Genomic DNA, 20,263 nt, shown 5'->3' with positions numbered 1-20,263 from the left:
CCAGGTTTGCCACAAATGCAAAAGCCCCCTCCCACCACTGTTCCTCCCTACTAACCATAAACTGGCTTGAACTCCCCAATCAACTAGACTTCCTCCAAATTGTCTTAGCCCACAAATTACTTTTTCAACCCAACAGCTGCCCTGCTTTATCCAATATCCTCCAACCTTACAGCCCCCAAGACCCCTTAGATCCACTCACCAAAACCTCATTACCATCCACAAACCAAAGCATCCTGCTGGTCAGCTTCTACTATCCTTCATCCTAGCAAAAAAATGGAATGCCTTGCCCTCCAGCCTGAGAACTTGTGACAACCTAAATACCTTCAAAAGCCTACTTCACTCCTACCTGCTTCTTCACAGAAAATGTAACTGCACTCCACATCCCATACCTCCCAAAGTCCCCCTTCCTTCTCTCCTGGCTAAACTCATTACCTTTCAAACTACTGACTTATACTCTGACTACAACTCATAAGCTATCTCCTCCCAGCATATCACTCTTTGACTCCAATGTCAGTCCTTTCATAACTACTTAATCTTCTTAGCTACCAAGTATTAGCCTCCTCCTCTATCCACTTCCCTTCCTGGTATAAAACTTGTTTACAACTCCATACTGAATGCTATGTAAAATAATCTTTCATGTGATATCTCAATTTGACAAACAACTTAGCAATGTAAAATATTTCTATATGTCTATGCAACTTGTTTTGCAGTGTAAAATAATTTCTTTCATGTGCTATTTCAATATGATATGTAACTTAACAATGTGAAGAATTTCTATATGTTTATGTAACTTGCAAATCTTCACAACTTAACAATGTAAAAACTATTATGTAACTAGTTATGTGGAGCTTTTCTCCCAGGGCCTCCACTGAAAATGGGCTCTCGAGCCCAGTGGACCTCCCCGGTCACCAAACTGGAATAAATAAATAAATAAAATAAATAGTTATTACTGGTTGCTTTCTTACAATTCTAGGAGCAAGAGCATAAGAAACCTGCAACATGGTCCATTTTGCATTGTTAACTCAATGGCACCTACCAAAAGAGTAGGGGAAGTTCTCCAAAGCTATGGCAAAGTTTCCCCTATTTGCAAAAATGCCACCAACAGTGTCCCTGAAAATAAGCCATTAACCTTTTGAAACTAAGCCAGTTACAAAAAGAATTAAGGAAGAAAGAAAGAAAGAAATATCCATTCAATATAAAGAAAGTAAGACAAACAAGAAGCTACATCTATTCATGCAAATGAGCAAAGCTTGTTGTAGAAAGCAACATGCAACACTTTTAGCAATTGAATAAGGTGAAGTGTCTTGCAACTGTTTGCACAAGGCAAGGAAAAATCATCTTAACTTGCATATAATGCATCTGCTCAAATTTGTGTTTTCTGAATGCCAGTATATTAATATTTATTTCATTCTGGTAAAGAAAACATGCACTTGACGAACCATACATTACAGTGATGCACATAACATCACATTTGAAAAAGTATGCAAGTAGTTCACCAAATCTTAGTTTACATATACCATGCAAGGAGTTCATCAAGTTTTAGTTTACATATACCAAATGGCAACTAATAAAGTGAGTTTGTAACAGAAAGGAACATAAACAATCATAGGTAAATAGCACTAAGCACCTTTATCTCTTCACATTCCATATAAACAATGCAGTAATGCAAGTTTCAAGTAAATTAATCTTATCATTCAAAACAAATAGTGGACCATATAAATTCACAATGCCAAACACCTGGTAAAGATCCTTAGCTGGTGGAAAGAGCTTATTTTGTATTGCTGAAATCTGCCCATGTTGATTTGTGTGGCAGCCAAAATCTTTGTAGAACTAGGCTAGAATATCTACCAAATTCACCCCTCTAAGGAAGTGTTTTTCATCTGTGCTTTCACAGTTAATAATGCTTGAAAATATAATCCCTAATACTTTACTGCTGAAACAGCTCACTGATGATATTACTTTATTATGTACCTCTGCTTTCTCACCTTGAAATCACTCATAAATCTAGGGACGTGATTACATATGACATGCGCAATGCCGTAGCTAATGATGCAAGGCTGGCAAATTGAAACTTAACTTAAAAACTGTGATTTAAAGGAACCAGTTGGAATTTCATGGCACCCTGTTATTTAAAGGAGAAATTCAGTATTTTCTAGGAGTTATGGGAAAGTTGAAAAGTATGGGACAGAAAGGTACTGTAAACATGGGAATGCTTGATTATTTCAATAATATTAAAGGAGGAGAAAGATCCGACATCTCCACCTTCTTACTGTGATGACCGATGATTATAAGGTGTTTGTGAAATTATAAAACAAGATGCTCTTTAGAGTTACATCAGGCTTGATTCAATGGGATCAGTGTTGGTTTGCTGGAAGGGTGCAGATGCATAATAGCATAATTATGATAATATAATAGTTCAATATGCAAAATGTCCTTTATAATCCTGAGAAGAAATGCAAAAAGACACTTGACACATGGTAGAATGGCTCTACTTATTTGAGATATTAGGATTCCATGAAAGTCTTGTTTTATTGAAAAGGATCTGTACTGGCTCTTCTGATACATTTAAAGTTTTGGCACAGGCATTGGACAACCAAAACCTCAAAATCATTACTGTATAAAGTATGAACAAATTAACATGCTGAGCCAGGAGTGGAATAATCCCTTTATATAACTTTATTCACCAAATGTTAAGTGCCCTTTTCCTTATTCTCACATCATCAGTACAATATGTCCAATAGAGTCAACTCCTTTAAATAGTACTAATCAAATCACATGACCAATCTAATTCAAAATTACTAAATAATGAAATAAATTATTACTTATTTTTCCATGAAATTTCAAAGTAAACACTCTTACTATTCCACCTTAAAAAACATACATATAAACATAAAATAACTTCTACTAATTGCCTGTATCTAAAAAATGAAAATGTAAGTGCAAAACATCCCAAAAATGGGTATGTAAACTTTGGTGAACAAGAAAAAGTTCTGAACATACAATATAACTATCAAGTGAAGTTTTCTTAATATGTGTAACAGACAGATTTTAAAGACAAAAAGCTGCCTTCAGACACAAAGCACTGCCAGTAGAAATCATGTCATTCAAGCCTGGATGAAATGTGGCATTTGTTTTAAGTTGCCATTTTAAATTTTATAGTTCCAAAAAGTGATTAAATGATCCACTCCCAGGTTCCCTATTAATATGATCAATGGCATAAAACTGAAATTTGTGAGTGTTAGATACAAATAATGTGTTTAAACAAGGCATTATGTTCAGCCTGATTCTTAATATCATACAACTGCCTGTATATTCTGGCTGTAAATGTCTGCATAGTATTGCCAATGTAAAAACAAACACATTGTTGACACTGACCACATAAACTATCCCTGAACTTGAAAAACATTATTGTTGACATCATTTTACTTCACCATATCCACTAACATGAAAGGTAGACCCTTACAAAATGTTTTTTGCATTGTCTACATTGGCCACATTTTACCATTTTCCATACATCCTTTCTAATAGGGATTTAAAACAAAATGTCCCTCTTATACATTATTTTCGATACGGGGCTAACAGTGTTAACATACTCTTCATTAGTAGAAAAAAATTCTCCATTTCTTTTGAATGGAGCCTTCAGCATTAAAAAATCAGTGTTAAAGGAAAGAATACAGGCCCTGTTGTAATCCCCTTGTGATCTGTTTGGACAGCAGAATTGTTATTAATGCAATACTGATTTCCCTACCACAATAAAGGGACAAAATGACCTATTTCTCATTTGTTTACCACTTTTTGAGAAATCCTATGTAAAAAAAAAACTACAGGGATAACCCTGGGTTTCAAGCATATGTCTGTGTTTCAGACTTTCTTGTTGAAATCTTTCATCCTTGAACACGATACAAGATAATCTCATACACTGGTCCTTAACCTGCAATCTTTTTTTGATAGGTAGGATGCCAGCTACTGAAATGTACAAGGGAATTAGAATAGGTAGGTTTTCTGAATAAGGTGGATTCAAAAGCCTTTTTACTATGATCTTTGAAAATGGTGGTATCACGAAAATTTAGTTGATCATTAGAAAAGTTAATGGTGAACTTATTTTTCCATGGTATTTGTATTGTCAAAGTACAGGAAATTCTTTGCTGTGCACTAATGTTGTTGCAGGTTTCTTATAGTACACTTAGGAAAATAGTACTGGGTTTAATACTGAGTGACGCCATTCCCTCTAGATAAGCATTATGGCTTTCTTGGGTCATGAGGGACTTTTATAAATAGCTGATATACTGTATGGGGCATTTATGATGGTTATTTGGTCATGAAAGAGCACCAGTGCATCATGTTGCTTTACCAGCCTTAATGTGAATCTCTTCTTGATAAAGATTGAGACATCTCTACCTTTCTTTCCTCCTTCACAGTAGCCCATCTAAACGTGTGAAAGGCACTATATTCCTTCACAGCTGGAGTGCTGTCCTTCTTTATAAACCATGTCTATGTCCATCAGGGAGTGGAAGGCTTTAGGAAATGGGAGTTCATGTTTAGGCTCCTTGCACTGATCTGTAACATCTTCATATTTTCTGTTGCTTGCTTCATTATGTTGGTAAGTTTATCAGACAGACTTTTTTTTAAAAAAGGCACTATAGAGGTAGACAATGTATTTGCCAATAATCAAAACCTTAAATGGGGCAGATGCAGGCCATCTCTGGAAAATCAGCACGGTCTGTCAATAAGATCCTCCTAGGCTGACAAATATTGGACTCCTTTCGAATGACACCAAAAACGTACTAGTTATTGAAGTCAATTATGTTTTTCTCATATTGTGCCATCATTCTTGGAGAGGGTAGAATGTTGATCAGGGCAAGGCTCATATCTGTTTTCGACACAGACTCTGAGAGCTCCTTCACATCTTTCTTCTTATAGTCCAGGGGTTATGTTTAAGGTCATTGACACCCACATGTACTAATCATTTCTAAACTATGAAAATAAATATCCTTCTGTGATATTATTGCTAAGAAGTCAAAGTAAACAAATAATTTGCTATTACCAAGAAATAGAAGTCTTCACAATTCCTCTGAAGATAGTTTTTCAACCGTGTAATTCCTTCCCACCCAACCTTAACTGAAGGAAGCCTAATAAAATCAGCTTACTAGATCATAAATTTCAAATCTTGATTCCAGATCAGAAATATCATCTCACTTGTCATCATATCATTCCAAAGTATGTATCACAATTAAAGTTGGTGCCCACCAGACTACAACACTCCAGGACATCTTTATATTAATAACAGAGTCATCCTTCTAAGCTTCAAAGAAAACTCAGTCAGAACTTACCAGCCAGACCATGTCACACAAATAATGTTGTTGTCTATGGAGTACTGTGGTCTCCAAAATTAGGAAAAAGATAAACTTCTTAAGTGCTTCCCTAGCATGAGATCCAGTCTTAACAGCAGTTAGGAGATGCTTTCCAAAAGTTTGGTAAGAATACCCAAGTACTTTTAAAGTTAGGTCTTGCCCTAGAGCCTGACAGTGGAGACTGTTTGCCAGCAAAGAATAGCAGCAGAAGGTAAAACAGCTTTTAGAAGCTGTCAGAATTTCATTTTGCCACAATTATAATCAGAAATTGTGGGAGAAGGAACTATCTTAACAGCTTTTAAATCTATTTCTACAGAGCAGCACTTTGTGTCTTGATTTTGCAGGATAGCCCTGATTTTTGCCTCAGATTTTTTGTCATGTCCTTCATACTTTTTTTCTGGTAAATCACCTTGGATTACAGTCAATAATGTCTGATATTAGAGTTCCATACTTCTTACTGTTCTGAAATATGTGTTTATACAGATCCTATTTTATTAACTTTTTAACATTAATTAGGACAATATTTAAAAAAAAAACTTTCCCTGATTTTGATCCTTTGTTCCTCCATTATTTTTGGATTTGTCCAGAATTCTTAGCAAAGACGTTGAAAGGTATATGTGCTTTACTAGATTTCATTGCTGATGAAACACTTTGTACTCCTAGTCTTCACTTTCTTTCTTTCTTTCTTTCTTTCTTTCTTTCTTTCTTTCTTTCTTTCTTTCTTTCACAGATAAAACTGCATGCGCTACAAAAAATTTTGAGTTAGTCTCACTGATCATAAATTTCTGACTGTGATATGTAGATATGGCTGCCCACAATTTTCCTCTTGAGCTTCATTCTAAAATGGAGTTTTGTCATCCATATCTTGAAATGATAATAAACTGGTTATGTTTGGAGACCCAGTCATTATACTCTATAATATAAATTTTCAGAGGGAAAATATCCAAAAATTTCTATATGCTTAAATAAACAAACCCTCCCCCCTCTTATGACATAACAGGTAAGTAAGAAAAAAGTCATCCAGTACTTTCCATCACATTAATCCAGTCTGTGAATCAGAAAACATTTTTTTTCAGGATAGAATATCTGACAAATCCAAGCAATCAACTTGTGTAGCACACAACATGGGTTTGCATTTTACTTAAAAAGCCTTAAGTCTACATTTTACTTATAGAGATCTCCCAACCTTGGCCAAGCTACAGTTTCCAAAGCTAAAAACAAGTGAAGAAAGCCAAAAATTATAAACATTCCCGTTATAGATAAAAGCAACTATTTAAACTTATCACTGAAGTATATACAATACAGTAAAGAAAGACATATAAAGACATTAAAATGATAATATAACATGTTATGAAGCAAGCTGGTAAACAGTACATTATCCATTTAATAACCCAGCTTCTCCACTATACTAGCATCCTTTCAAGTATTTTCTGCCTTATAACCTCTGCAGAAAGAACTAATGGAAGGGAATAGCCCATATAAAGCATCAAAGCATAATAGATTTCCAAAAGCTCATGAAATCTATATTAAACACGTAGACAGCTAGTGTACAATGTCCTCCAAATTTGCATAGGCATTATTGTTTAACACGTACAAAAACATATAAACTATATTTTAAACAATTTCTCCAAGTAACTACTATCATATTTGTAAATAGTGCTCTACATTACTTAAATTTGTTAGTTTATTTTAATTTAACAGTGGTGAAACCATAATTACATTCTGCCTATTTCAGTTTCAGTCCAAAGATTAAAGATAATAATATTTATTGCAAGAAGTATTACAAGTAATATTACAGTGAAGAAATATCATAACAATGGAAAGAGAGTATGCATATAGATATGGTAAATAATATGGTAAATAATAATACATAGTGAATCCAAACATCTATTAAAGAAGGAAATAGAGTAGAGGGCATGGAGATAGAAGTGAAGCTAAAGATGATTAGGGTAAATGCCCTGTCTTAGACTAGCTGCACTTTGTTTGCTTTTGAACATACATTTTTAGCCGTGACAAGAATTTGAGGTATGAGCAATAGTGTTACAACAGCGTTACAGATGGGGTATGACAGATTCCAAGAGATTAGGCTCTTGAATAGAGAACTAGTTAGTACCATGGAGCTTGAATCTAGGAAACTAAAGGAGGGGCCCAAAATAGCTATGCCTCATTGCATTGTAGGAAATATTTTGTCTTTGGAGCTTTGATGCTAAAGGGTTAGCAACTGGCCATTTAGTAATTATTCTGTTATTATTATTTCCACCTAAATCAATGAATAGACTGGAAGCTTGCACTTATCCTAGCCAAGGAAGCAATTAGTCTCATTCAGTTCACTTTATACTACTGCATACTAAACACAACTGTGCTCATATTACCCTGGTCTATTTGTCAGTGTTATGTTACAAGGTAATATTTGGGTTCACTGTAACATCCTCAAAATATGCAGTATCAACTCATAACATTATAGTTATTTAAAAAAATACCCACATTTACATAGTAAAACATTATTTGAATTTGTTAGTCTACTTTAATTTAACAGCAGTGAATCCATGATCACATTCTACCTATTTCAGTTTCAGTCCATTGATTAAAGATAACAATATCTGTTGCAAGAAGTCTTACAACATGGTAGTTACACTATATTGTTTCAGGCATATCTTAAATGTGAAGGTGTAGCACTTCATATAGTCTCTGTCCATGAAAAAAAACATTGTATCAGTTTTAGACACTTAATGTGAATCATGTATATTTACATTGTATAACAAATTTACCAATAAGTAGTAATAAGGGTTTATATTAGATAATCACACTTTCAAAAGTTCGACTGTCATATGGTTGACACCATATGATCGAATTTCTGAAAGTTCATACGTGTTAACGGAAATTTCTGCATAGCACGGAATAGGAAGATTTCCCTTTTCTGCACTGCACTGTGATCTCAGAGTTGGTATATTTAAAGAGCGGGGGTTGTAAGGGATGCAGGGGGGCTTGCACCGGGTCTATATTATATCATCGAACGCTTAAAAAAGCGAACGCTATCGACCTAATTTAAGTGAAAGCTTACAATCTCGAACTGTCAGATCAGCGATTTTTTTCCCAGGGAAAAAAATCGCTGATCCAAAACACATACACACAACACAAGCACACCAAACAAACAGAAATCCACACACATACACCAAAAATCTGATACCTAACCCTACACTAAACTATGCACACACCACTAACTACCCACTTACCTTAACCCAAACCCTAACCCTAAGGTCGCACACTCACCTCACCTCACCTGCTCCCTAACCCTAACTCACTTAAATCCTCCCTAACCCTCATGTCCACTCAATCGCACACACACCTAACCCGAGCCCTAACCCTAACTCACATAAATCACCCTAACACTCACATCCACACAATCGCACACTTACCTGAATCTGACCGGTAACTTTCCACCATAACACTGAAAATACCGAAGCAACAGAAACGGACAACTGAATTCTTTCCCCAGGAAAAAATTAGAGTTTCTGCTGCTTCGATATTTTGCAGTTTCGCAAAAATAAGTTTGATCAATCAGCGTTCGCTTTTTTAAGTATTTGAGGATATAATATAGACCCCTTGCCCCCTGCTTAAAATGTTCAGTTAGGTTATTTGTGTAGTTTATTTTTCTTATTAGATGTTCGAACTTTTAAAGGTTCGATCATTTGGTGTCTTCCATATGACAGTCAAACTTTTGAAAGTTCTATTATCTAATATAGACCCAGTAATAAGCAACTATCTATATAAAACTTTAGACATAAACTCCATCACAGAGCTACTATCATCCTGAATGTTTCAAATTTCAATGCACAAGAAAACAGATATGGGAAAAGGAGTTTACATAGCAATAAATAATATAAAATCTGCCTTATTCTCTTCAGGATTTAGTTGTACATTTTAAATTTTTTAACATCTGTAGTTATTCACTCAGGACTAAGGGATCTCCACATTATAAAATGCTCATCAAGGTCTTTGCCAACTGCAAACAACAACAACAAAACATGTTTTGGGAGGCTATAATCACAATTAAATCAAAGACAACATTAAAGTTGTTTGTTAAAGTTGATAAAATTACATATAGAAACCACATTATGGAATCTAACATATCATCTATTCCCCCAAGAAGCATACCTTGCAACCTCTAAGCACAAGAAATCTGAACAAAGGCTAAAAATAATGGTAGGGCAAAGGCCAAAAATGGGGACACATTTTAAACTTTGCTCTCATGAGCTTAGAAAGTGGTGGGAATAAAAGTTATTCTCCAGGATTCAGCAAGCTCTACATGGTGTGCAAGAATAGTGCAAGAGCTGCTGCAGGCAATATAGCCGATGTGCGATCCAGGAATGAGCTCCCGGGACGTGCGCGAATGCTCCTGCACTATTCCTGCATGGACACAGCCCCGTATGCTATTTACCTCATTTGCTGCTAAAAACTATGCAAATGAGGTGAATTAGCAAACCAAGAAGCAGGCAGGCATCCATGCAGGAATAGTGTAGACTACAGAAATGTATTCAGCCAGTAGCTAAATACATTTCTGCAAACTACAAAACGTAGGCATGATAGCTTTTAAAAAGGCATGTATTATATTTATTTTTTTTTATTTTACATTTGTTGACCGGGTTAGTCTGGCTGGATACATGTCCATTTTCAGCAGAGGCCCGAGGAGAAAAGCTCCACTATATACTAGTAACTTACAATAAACAAAAGTATACAAAACATATAAGCAAATAAAGGAACATTATCATGTAGTAAAGTAACAATGCAGAGGCAGTTTAACAAGAACTAAAACAACAGTGAGGAATCATTTTCCCATAATATTTGCAAGAGTAGGACTGCTAAAAAATGAAGAAGAGAGAAAATTATAAGGTTTAGGCATGCCAATGGCCAAATATATGGCATTAGGCATGAAAAATAGTTTCAAAATTATAAAAAAATTACTTTTTTTTGGCCGATTTTGGCCGTTTAAGCGTAGGGCAGTGGTGCACAAACAGGATCGGCCCGAAAATAAGAAAGAAAGCTGGAAATAAGCTTTTAAACCAAAATCATCATTTTGCCATACTAGTCAATGGCATGCAGAAGACAACAATACCATGGAATAGTGGTTGCTAAGGGGGGAGGCTGAGTGTCAGTTTTTTAACCATGCATTAGCAGTCAGTTCTATTCAAATGAGGGGAATGATACTGAATCACAGATTTCCCCTCAGTGCTAGTTTGCACCCAACCGTGTAGGTGTAATAACACCATGGTCTAAGCCTAAGAGCTCGATGACCTAATGAGGAGGAGTGTCATGACTGCTGTAAGCTTATTGGAGCACAGTGGCCCGTGTTTGCCCTTAGCTAAGCACAGCTAAGGAAGGGGGTCTGTCTGAAGCTGCCTAGAAGTATTTACATTACATAAATGGGTGTGCATGTCACGCACCAGGTTTTAAACAAACAAAAAAAAAAAACATACCAGGAAATAGCAACTCCGTTCACATCTGAGCACTGGGTTTGCGCGGTGTGCCTCGGAGCTTAAACAGGAAGTAAATGGGAAGGGAAAACAGCAGTAGGAAGGTAATCAAGGAGAACTAGAATAGCTGGCAGATGAAATGTATCAGAATCAGCCAATTACACAGGCAGTAGCCCAGCCCAGCACACCACTATAAACTATGCAAGCACCTTTCACTCTGGTTTTTCCCACAAACTTTACACCACCGGTGTACACAAACGGGGAAATTTTACTAACAAAACCAACAAAATTATAAGGGCTACTGTCGCTCTCATAAATCAGTATGTGGAAGAGGCTGAGGGTGGTGAGGATAAGAATGCTGATGACCAACACACAGTGAGGAGGAGGAGAAGAGTGTACAGACCCAGGGTAACCTACCAGGAGCTACATGAGCTGGAGATAGTGGAACACTATAGGGTGGACAGGGACCTCCTACAGCAAATTTTTCAGCTGTGCTGGCCACGCCTCACACACAGAACCAACAGAGGGGAGCCCATCCCAGTGGATACCAAGGTATGTGAAGGCTTAAGAATACTAGCCACAGGTACCTTCCAAAGGCCAACTGGGGATATCATGGGGATCTCACAGGCATCAGCATCCAGGGTACTCCACCAGTTCATGGATGCCATGTCAGCACATGCTGGTGAGCACATATATTTCCACAACACCTGTGAGGCGTTGACCAGCAATATGCATCTCTTGCACCAAATAGCAGAATACCCTGAGGTAGTGGGTGCTGTAGACTGCAGGCACATACACATCAAAGCACCACCTGGTGAGCGTGGTAGAGTCTACATAAACCGCAAGGGCTTCCCCTCTATCAACAGCCAGGTCATGTGCGATGCCCAGGGCATTATAATGAATGTATGTGCTGGTAACCCTGGAAGCTATCACGACTTGCACATCTGGCATATGATGCAGCTGTACCAGAGATTTGCCAGTGGGGACATCCCATATAGCGACCTAGTGGGGGATGCTGGTTGCACACTGGAGACGTGGCTGATGACACCCATTAGAAATGCACACACACTTGAACAAGAACTCCATAATGAGGCACACGCACAAACCAGCATCATAATAGAGCATGTGTTTGGGATACTTAAGTCATGGTTCCAGTCCCTGGACATATCCAGTGGAGCCTTGCAGTAGTCTCCATCTACATGTACAAAAATGTTCATTGTATGTGCCATGCTACACAATATGATCCTGTGGAAACAACTGCAGCAGGAACAGCATGGGGCAGGACCCCACATCCCACCACCCTTGCCAAGGCCAGTACAGGCGCAGAATGACTCAGAGGAGGAAGAACCTTAGCCTGGCCCTGTAGGCAGAAGGAGGCATTCTTAGTATGCCCAGGCTTTGGCAAAGAGGCAATGCATAGCACATACACTAACACGATAGGAACCCAGGGAATGACACCTCTCTGACTCGCACATACAGTAAAAGGGATGCCAAACATGACACTACCTGTGCTTTACCATATATGGGGAGTGTACTATGTGCATCCGACATAGTCAGCCCTCCAGCACCATCCTCAATACTGGCACAACCACAAGGTAAGTCACTCTCCCTATCAATTGCTGAATGGAGTAGTATGTTCTACTACTTCTATCTATGGTATGAATGTGAGCATGCAAGGGAATCGGGTGGCTGACTGGGATGGCAGCAGATAGTAGACACCTATATGGGCAACATGAAATCCATAACAAATACTGGTGTCAACAAAGTAGGCAGTACTAGACAAGGTGACAAATCCCACTGCAAGATATGTGTCTGACCAAATGTGTGTCCATATGACACACATGCATGGCAGTGAGGCTCACATACCCAACAACAGTCTCAGCAGGACGGGTGTAGATGACCACAAAGAAAGGCTTTGCTAAGGCCTCCAATTGATGGCAATGGAGAACAGCCCCCCCTGCAGACCTACACAGACAGACTACAACAGGTCAGGCAGTTGGATGTTAGGTCTGAAGGGTAAGAAGTCTGAAACTGAAATGTAGGTCAATAAAACCTAAGATCTGTACTCCACTGATATGCCTCTAGTCTGCATGATAGGTCAGAATACAGAATGAAATAGAAGCCAACAGAGTACCTGAAATAGCAGTATAGTAATAGAAAATGTTTACATTGTCAGGTGTACGCCCCCCCCCCCCCCACACACACACACACACAATCCTAAGTAGAAATGTAGTAACATGTACATGTGGGTTTAATAACAGTGGAGCACAGATTACCTGAACTGGTCAAATTAGCAGGGTAGATTGTTGCATGTGTACAATATGCAGTGCTCTTGTGTGTTAGGTTGTTGTGTGTTGTATAATGTGTGGAAGTGGTCAGCATGTAGGCATGGAAGGTTGTGTCCCAGTAGCCTATGGCCCATACTGTTGATGAAAGGGCCATGTTCTGACAACTGCAGTGCCAAATGCAATGCATCCCAGCAAGACCCAATCCAGCAGTCATCCATACTCATTGCTTGGATGTAATATCTGTCACCATCTGAAAGATGGACATGCCCTGAATGTGGGCCCAGACATACATAAAGTACACAGGTGGAAGTACCCGAGACAGAGCATATAAAATGTAACTGTCAACTGCACACACCTTTGGAATTGTACATACAGGTTAGCAGCACATTAGTTGTCTGTGTAGTATGGAATAGTGATGTAATCTGGCCAATCACTGGCAGACCACAAAAGGCACAGTTATGAAGAAATGAGAAACTGCTGATGTCCCTGCACAAGCCAGCATAAGGGGAATGTCCCAGGTGTATCTGTGAGTCAGCTGCAAAAAGCATCCATAGCCCACATGCACTCAGAACACCCCACCATCAACCACAGGTTGATCACAGGTCATATCCCTGCTGTTGGGAATGAGTACAGTATGATACCCACTTCTGTATGGGAATACCCACAGAATGCAGCATGCTAAAGAGGTGTCCCATGCAGGTGTGTCCTTAGCTGTAACCAACACCCTGCCAGCATACACACCAATGGATTATAAAAAGGACAGGAACTATTGACATTAATACCTTGCACAGCTACCCTGTCACCCCAGGGGAATCCAGTGGCTTGCAGCCTGTGACTGTAGGAATTATATAATGCACTGGTCTGTTACAGATGGCCTGCATCACTATCAAATGTCCTACAGTCCTCTGTCAAAGGCCTGTGCCTCACCCATACTGCCAATGTATGTTATCTCATGGAGTCCCAAATAACAACATAACACAGTCCATGGAACACAAATGCAAAGCCATGTCGACAAATCCCAGTAGCATGCCCACCATGTCCTACTGCATTAAATGTGGACCAACCCCTAAATACCACTGGGATGAAGAGATAACTATAGGGATACTTATCAGATATCACTCACATAATGTTAGGAAGAGGATAGAATAACAGGGGGGGGGTGTAGAAGCATGGACACCATGGAGTGTGTGAAGTCTGAAACTCTGATGTGTGCCCATATTATCCCTGCCTGCAAACCCAGTAATGGGTGGCTAAAAACCTGCTCATAAACCACAATGTGAAGGGGAACTGACCAGATATATGAGCCCTGCCTCTGGGTAATTTGTGTGAATCTGTACAGCTGAAAGGTATGGCCACAGCTGGATATGGCCATTCTGTCATGTTGATAGATGTACAAGCAGGGGATCCCCAGCCACTACAGTACCAAGGTGCTGGACCATTTACACAGACCCATCAGCAAGTGTCTGCAGCTCCCCTTCCAGAATAGCATGAGTGTGCAAGAATATGTTGGCTGCAGACTAAAATACTGGATACAGATTCATTCATCCTGTATTCCCCAGAAAATTAATGTGAGCAAATAAGTATATCTGTCAGTAGTTGATGACATGATACATCACAGTGTAAAACAGTACATATGTCTGAATATCTCTGCTAACACCAAAACTATGTAGCACAAGAAGCACAGGCACAATTAGTTACAGTATCCCACTATCCTTTGCCCATTGTGACTCCATATTGTCAACCTATCTACAGATATCCTGCAAAAACAGGTTGCTACTTGTAATTATAGAACACAAATGCCTTCACTGGAGTACAACCAACCTGTAATGGATTCACACATTCAGTACAGAAGGTCATACTGGGCATGCTCCCACACTTAGAGAAACAAAGCCCATGTCTGACAACAAAATTCAGAAGGGTCATACCGGGCATGCTCCCACACTTAATGTCTGACAACAACAGTGGACTATACATATCTGTCAGTCACAGATTTATGTGCACACACACACACACACACACACACACACACACACACACACACACACACACACACGCACGCACGCACACACACACACACACACACACACACACACACACACACCATATTGCATACCATTCATGCTTTCTACACACATTGAATAGAAATACTGACGCATATCCAAGGACAGCACACTATAATAGGTCAAACATACACAGACAGAGATGCAGGGAAGAGAGAGGCAGACAGTGACAAGGAGATTCCCATCATGAGGCCTGCTTCACCCACCACACATCCAATTGGTCAATATCACATGATGTGCCAATGTCTATCACTGTAGACATTTGCATCTGGTAGCCCTCAGCACTATAGTGTCTGTGGTGCTTGTGATAATGGTGTAACATGACAGTACAATTCATTATTCATCTAGCAGTTATATACCTAGTCCTGTCAAATGTAAAGTTGTGTGTGACTGAGTGTTGTGTGTGTGAGAGAATGGTTTTTGGCCTATTCACACATACTGCACTCCCCATTGCCCTAGTTTAGCAAGCCTGCTAATGTCAGTCATCTTGAAATACCCCTTTGGAGAAGGATCATCCCTATAAGCTCTGTGACACATGCAATGATTGCATAATGCTATAGCATGACGTACTAGTTAGGTAGGAGTTCTAATCCCAGACATGGCAACTGTGTGTGTGCATGTGTTTGTTTGTGTGTGTAGGGATCAATGATTTTGAGGCCATTCACAGACACTACACCTCCCATTACCCTACTTTAGCAAGCCTGCTGATGTCATTCACCTTGAAATACATTTTTGGAGAATGGCTAGACCTGTAAGCTTTGTGGCATGCATGATAACTGCGTAATGTTTTAGTGTAACATACTACTTAGGTGGGAGTTCTAATCCTAGACATGGCAACTGTACATTTTGTGTGTGTTGGGATCAATGATTTTGAGGCCATTCACAGTCACTACACCTTCCATTGCACTACTTTAGTAAGCCTGCTGATGGCATTCACCTTAAAATACACCTTTGGATAATGGTAAGCCCTGTAAGCTTGGTGGTGTGTGTGATAATTGCATAATGTTATAGTGTGACATACTAGTTAGGTAGGCATTCTAGTCCCAGACATGGCAACTGTAAAACTTTGTGTGTGTAGGGATCAATGATTTTGAGGCCATTCACAGTCACTACACCTCCAATTGCCCCACTTTAGCAAGCCTGCTGATGTCATCTACCTTGAAATACACCTTTGGAGAAGGGCTAGCTTTATATGCTCAGTGGTGCGTGCTGTAAATGTGGAACAATGTAGTTACAATAACTACACAGCTATGGGTTTAAATCTCATCTGTGGCAAATGTTTGTGTGTGTGTACCTCAAAGATTTTGGCCCCATTTACAGCCAGTACACATCCCAGAGCTTGACTTTAGTAGTCCTGCAGATATCATCTACCTTACAAGTATCTGTTTGAAACCTAAACCATGTCAGGTCAGTGGTGTAAGTGGTAAATGTGTCACATAATGGTCCATAAAGGTTGTTAGAGATTTGAACCTCACCCCTGGCAAATGTAAATGTGTGATTAGGGTAGAATGGTTTTTGGCCTGTCTCACCCACTAAATCACCCAGTGCCAATATTTACAAGGGCTGGTGATGTTCCTCACCATAGAAGTATCTTGGGACAACATCCAGCCAATAAACTCTTTGGCGCATGCAATAAATGTGGTACACTGTAACAGCAGTACGTAGTTAGGTAGGAGTTTGAATCTCAATACTGACAAATGTGTGTGTGTGTGTTATCAGTATCCTATGTAGAGGTTGCTGTGATTGTGTAATGACAGGTTGCATTGTGGGGTGGGTTTTGCTAAATTATTATATTGAAGTCCTACTATATGTCACAATGTCCACCTTTCAAGGATAACAGATGTCAAACAGCAGAGAGGCTGGTGTAGACAATCCAAAGCCTTACATGTGACATTATGGATCATGAGCAATATAGGTAACCTTTGTATTACTCAGAGAACACTCTCCACCCATGTCTCATACACAAAGACACTTCTCTAGGCAACAACCACTATATCGGTAGTTCCCTGCATATTGCCCACAGACAGTACCCACAGTGTGAATGCAGTGGACTACATGCCTGTTGAACACAACACTGCCACTGACATCAGAATGTACTGTGATGTTTAACATCTCCTGTCTGTGTGTTATCCAGCAAGTAAAAGAACATGGCTCCCTATTCCATCCCTACGATGGGCAAATAAATGCTTACAGTGGTCTTTTGCTATATTCCCCACTGGACACCAGCAGCAACTGTAGAGTATGCAAATGCAACCCACAAAGGGAATACCATGCCTTATACACCTGCCCTGTATAGACAGATGCCACTAACTCCACTGAATACCTGTATCATGCTGTCAATGTAGCTGCAGGCATGACCTCAGTTCCATACCAAGGTCTCACCAAATGAGGTCAGGAATGCCACATCAGATGATAACAATCTGTCCACACAACATGCCCCAGAGACATCAAGTACACTTCCACATGTCACAGGACATGCATGTGGGACATGTGCACACCCCAGACACTGTCCATGTTATGGAATATAGATCAGATACATGGCAAGCATTGCACAGCACTGGCCACCCACAATAGTAACCCAGATGACTGGATGGTGAATACAGTACCCACCTGTGTAGGCCAATCCAGGGACTACACCCCTGGAGACCATTGTCATGTGGCCTGATGCCAAGGTATTCCCTTCACCTAGCCTTGTACAGCCTTCAGGCATGGTCAACTACTACACACCTGTAAAGCAATGAACCCATGTATCTCAGTAGTGGCAAGTGTGTGTGTGTGTGTGTGTGTGTGTGTGTGTGTGTGTGTGTGTGTGTGTGTGTGTGTGTGTGTGTGTGTGTGTGTTTGTGTGTGTGTGTGTGTGGAGATTAATGATTTGGAAGCCATTCACATTCACTACACCTCCCATTGCTCTACTGTAGCATGCTTGCTGATGTCAGTCACCTTGAAATAACCCTTTGGCCATGTATCAGTCTGATAAGCTCTGTGGTGTGTGTGATAACTGCATAAAATTGTAGTGCAGCAAGCTAGTTAGATAGGAGTTCTAATCCTGACCCTGCCAACTGTGATAATGTGTGTGATTTCCTGAGAGATTATGGGTGTGTCTTCCTTGACACCTGCCTTTGTAGACAGTCACATGTACTACACTTCCCTTATCCCTCCTTTATCACTGTTGCTAATGCCATCACCTTCAAAGATACCTTTGGACAGATCTCCAACATGTAAGCTCTGTGGCATGTGTAATAACTGCATAACAATGAAATAGCAATACATAGTCAGGTAGGGGTTTTTAAACTCAGTACTGGTAAGTGTGTGTTTGTGTCATCAGTGTCCTGTGTGGGTGTTGGTGTGATTGTGTAATGACAGGATCCACTGCAGTGTGGGTTTTGCTACATCATTATACTGAGGAGTTACATGTCCTATTGTTGACATTACAAGGCCAACATTTTCCAAACACTGTAGAGATTGTTGTAGACAATCCTCAGCAATAAATGTGTGCAGCCATGTGCAATTACAATGTGACAGTATAGATTAGTACACAATATAGGCAACCATCATAATGTGCAGATACCACTCTCCACCCATGGATCATACACAAACATGGTTGGCTGTTACTCTCCTACTTCCTTCCTTTCTTACTTTGTCTCTGTCTGTCTGTCTCTCTCTCTCTCTCTCTCTCTCTCTCTCACTCCCTCTCTGGTCAATGTGGAAAAGTACATCTGCTTTCATTAGGCAGCAGCTTGAGTTTTGTAAGTGATGCACATGATCAGCTGATGGCCTATGCAAGAACTGCAGTCCCCGACTTGTTAATTACATGTGGAACAGCTGTGGTATCATTCCTATAGCCAATTGATTGGAAGCACACTCCTATAACTAAGCACTTAATGTGGGTGTTGGCCCTTTCCTTCACTGTGAGCAGGACTTTATATGGGTGTTTGACAAACAGCGTCACAGAGGGTAGTTGGGAATACCACTTAGGTTCATAGGTTCATAGGTTCATAGGTTCATACTAGGCTATCTGCCCTGGGGCATTTATAAGCCTAGCCCAATTGTGTTTGGCTTATGCCACCCCTTGATTTGAGTATACTGTGCCCTTTTTAAAGTTTAGTTTACTGTGCCTCTGTCTAATAGTGACACGGAAGTAATCCCCTGGACAAACCTACAATCCCCCATCCACTCATCAAGATTCTTCTTGAAGAGAGTCAGTGAGGTGCTCTGCCTAACATGAATTGGAATTCCATTCCAGAGCGAAGGGAGCCTCTGGGCTATGAATCTGTCCCTCCAGCATGTTCTATTTATTTCTGTGCTGAGGTTCAAATCCCTCGAGCGTGTGGTTCTAAGGGATTTAGATTTACTGAGGTGGAGCATGTCCATTAATTCTGGGTTGGACATAGCTTTATATGTCAGGCATAGATCGCCTCGAAGTAGGCGGTATGCAACTGAGTAAAGCTAGAGTTTTTTTAACCGAGCAGCATATGGCATCTGTTTGAGTCCCTTGATCCTCCTGGTGAGGTACTTTTGGGGTCTTTCTAATTGCTGCAGGTGTCGGGTGAGGTACATTCCAAAGGGGGCATTGTATTCTATGATAGGCCTGATGAGGGATGAATAAAGGGGCACGATTACCTCTCTTGATCTAGATGTGAATCCTACTTAGAGCATACACTGTGGAGACAGGCCAACAAACAGGAGGGGGATGTTCAAGACATGGGGACAGAATGTATGTATTGCTCTTCTACATTTGACATAATGTTGGTTTAACATGGTTTGTGTGGATATGGCTGTTCTACATGATTTAAAATCTGGCATGACAGTGTTATGTGGTTGAGGAAACTCTCACCTGTAGGGCTATCTGCAGAATGGCCAGAGTTTGGAGCCTTACATGTGTTGTCTTAATCACACATTTCCTATCTTTAGAAATGTGGTAGCATACTCTGATGATTGCAGTCAGTACATGGTGACATCCATGCGAGTTACTGACTTCATATCCCTCAGAAGACATCTGTCACAACAAACCCTGTTACACCAGTAAATGTATGAGTTTATCACAGCAACATGTCAATATCTGCCTTGTGTTTGTGTCTCCAACCCCATGTCTG

The sequence above is a fragment of the Protopterus annectens genome, chromosome 2.part2 (genome assembly GCF_019279795.1).
Source record: "Protopterus annectens isolate FY-2018-M chromosome 2.part2, PAN1.0, whole genome shotgun sequence".
NCBI classification, from domain to species: domain Eukaryota; kingdom Metazoa; phylum Chordata; order Ceratodontiformes; family Protopteridae; genus Protopterus; species Protopterus annectens.
The sequence above is the reverse complement of the archived record's forward strand: the minus strand, read 5'-3'. Positions refer to the sequence as shown.